Source organism: Macrobrachium rosenbergii, chromosome 24 (genome assembly GCF_040412425.1).
Source record: "Macrobrachium rosenbergii isolate ZJJX-2024 chromosome 24, ASM4041242v1, whole genome shotgun sequence".
NCBI classification, from domain to species: domain Eukaryota; kingdom Metazoa; phylum Arthropoda; class Malacostraca; order Decapoda; family Palaemonidae; genus Macrobrachium; species Macrobrachium rosenbergii.
The window spans coordinates 37,441,263-37,443,936 of NC_089764.1; positions in this window are offsets into that span (position 1 = coordinate 37,441,263).

Consider the following 2,674-nt stretch of genomic DNA (forward strand, 5'->3'; position numbering starts at 1 on the left):
TAACTTGATGCCTTAAATTGATCTAATGTCACCAATTTTTTCAGTGCAACATCATTATATATATTTTAGCTGTGATGAAATGGTGTTTTGCGTTAATGTCTGCAAGAGAATGGACTTGATGAATAAAGTAAAGCATTATTATTATTTTAGAAAGATTGTTTAATCACTGGCATTTAATTAATGTGTTTACTGCACGATGACCTGCCATTATTACTTTTCTTTTTCTTCAGGGAGACACATATACATATATATACTCGTATTACTACAAAGATGAACTTGTGCATTTTACTCTAGTCTGCAATATATTTTGGCTACTATATGTATATTTTGTGAAATTAAAATTACAAATAACTGTTTCTGCTTTATTTACCAAACCTGTGCTGTATATACAGTAAGGTGACCAAAAACAATACAAAGTTTGTGTTAGGATTTGTTTTTATACTTTTTTTTTTTTTTTTTTTTTTTGGTAACTTCAAGCCTAGTGGTGGTGATTTTTTTCCTAAGCAAAATATTCTCTTATGATTTGCTGTCTTTTCAAGACTCCTTGGATATTTCTCATTGCTTGAGGTTGCTGCCTCAGTTCATCTTCTATGTTTCCTTGGGCTTCTGGTTCATGTGGATTATGAAGTTCATGAATTGCATTATCTGGCTCAGGTACATTGTAGGCGATGGCCAAATTGTGGAGAACTGCAGCAGCAACAATTATGTGTTTGGTGTTTCTCATAGAAGTCCTCATTTTCTTTCCAAGGCATGCAAATCTTCTTTTTAATAAGCCAAATGCTCTCTCAACAGTGTTTCGCGTTCTTATGTGAGAAGCATTATAGCGGGTTCTCTCCACGGCCATGAGGAGCTGTCAGAGAGTCAACAAATATTCACGACATGGATAGCCACTGTCGCCCAACAAGTGTCCAGGCAGAATACCATCTTCGAGTTCCTGACAGAGTCGACTATTTTCAAAAATATTGCTGTCATGTGCACTGCCAGGCCACCGAGCTACAATGTTGTACAGTTGCAACTGAGGACCACAAACTGCTTGTACATTAAATGAAAAATAACCTTTCCTGTTGCGGAAAACTTCCAGGACGTGGGTGACTTGGCATCTCAATTGCAATATGAGTGCAGTCAATGCACCCAATTACACCTGGCATTCCAGCTATAGTCATAAATTCATGCTTGGTCCTAGTAAGATTATCTTGGTCTGAAACTTGATGAATTCTGCACACAAACTTCCAATCGCATAGGCTACCTGGGCAACACATCTACTGACAAAAGGCTGTGATACTTCACACCAATCTGAGATACCAAGTTGGTCGTTTCCAGTGGCAATGTATCTCAATCCAATTAGGACCTGCAGGTGAGAAGGCACAGGACAGCCTGTGGAAAAGAAAAATCATGAAATACTTCACTCAGACCATGTACAGGCATAATTCTCATGTTTTTTTTTTTACATAAAAAATTGTATAATCCTTTACTGTATTAATCATATTATCTCTAGGCAGCATCATATAACCTTTCAAATAACACATTCATCAGAAACCAATAAAATAACTTATAAAAACAATGTGATAACGGCTCATGCCTACCTCTGTTGGTAAGAGCGTGGGGCAGCCGATGTGCTATCCGTGCAATCAATGAAAGGGTGCATTCTTTACTTAATCGAAACCTCATCAGAAATTCTTCCTCCGTCATGGCATGGAATGGGTTGCTTCTGTCTGTCACAACCCTTCGTATGTGGCCATGCTGATAGCGCTGAAGATTTCGGATATGACGAAATTATCGGTACATGCTGAAATATATAAAATATACAAGTAATGTAAGACGAACCTTTTAACATCAGTTAAAACCAACACCATTTCCATGCATGAGCTATCACATCTATTGAGGAATGTAATTAATTTACGAATTCAAATTGCAAGTTTACTTGCAACTACTATTTATCTTTTTTGTTTCACACCACACAGAACGATCTAGTATGATGCCTTGAAAATATTGCACGAGTTAACATCAGTGTACTACAATGCTCGAAAAATAATCAAAGGAATTCTCACCTGTCTAACTTTGCAGAAGCTTGTTGATGTTGTTATACTTGAAATCCGAGAGGAACATCACCGAGTTCATAAAATATGGAGTTTTTGTCCGCCTGTACAATAGCTTTCTTTCTTTGTATATGTAATTATTTTTGTAAGATGTCTTTTGATAATATCAGAGTTTTCCACCAGCAAAGAGTTGATGTCATGACTACTATTTACTTATAGGGCTTGCGAAAGGCATGTCTGGACCACCCTCTAAATAGTATTGGAACCACCCCTTAAATTATAGGAACCCTAAATTTATAGGGCCTATATATCTTCTAAGCATAGGATTTTAATATAGGGTCTATATTATAGTCCCTATATTTGCTCTTAGCATACGGCCGTAATTTCACCTTCAACAACCTACGAGTGGAGCCCACGTATTCCCCAGGTCACTGGGGCAATTAAACAGGTATATGACTCCCGAGGTCATCAAAGGGTGAAGACTTTCTTTATATTTAAACATAGACTTGATCGTCATTGGATTATTAGGTACTAGTTTCAGTTCAACAGCCGGTAAATATTTGTTTATTATCTGTCGCAAATCTTGGTAAAAATGTTTATCGTAGATAAGCGGGGGACCATAGAAAGGTAGTTTAGGT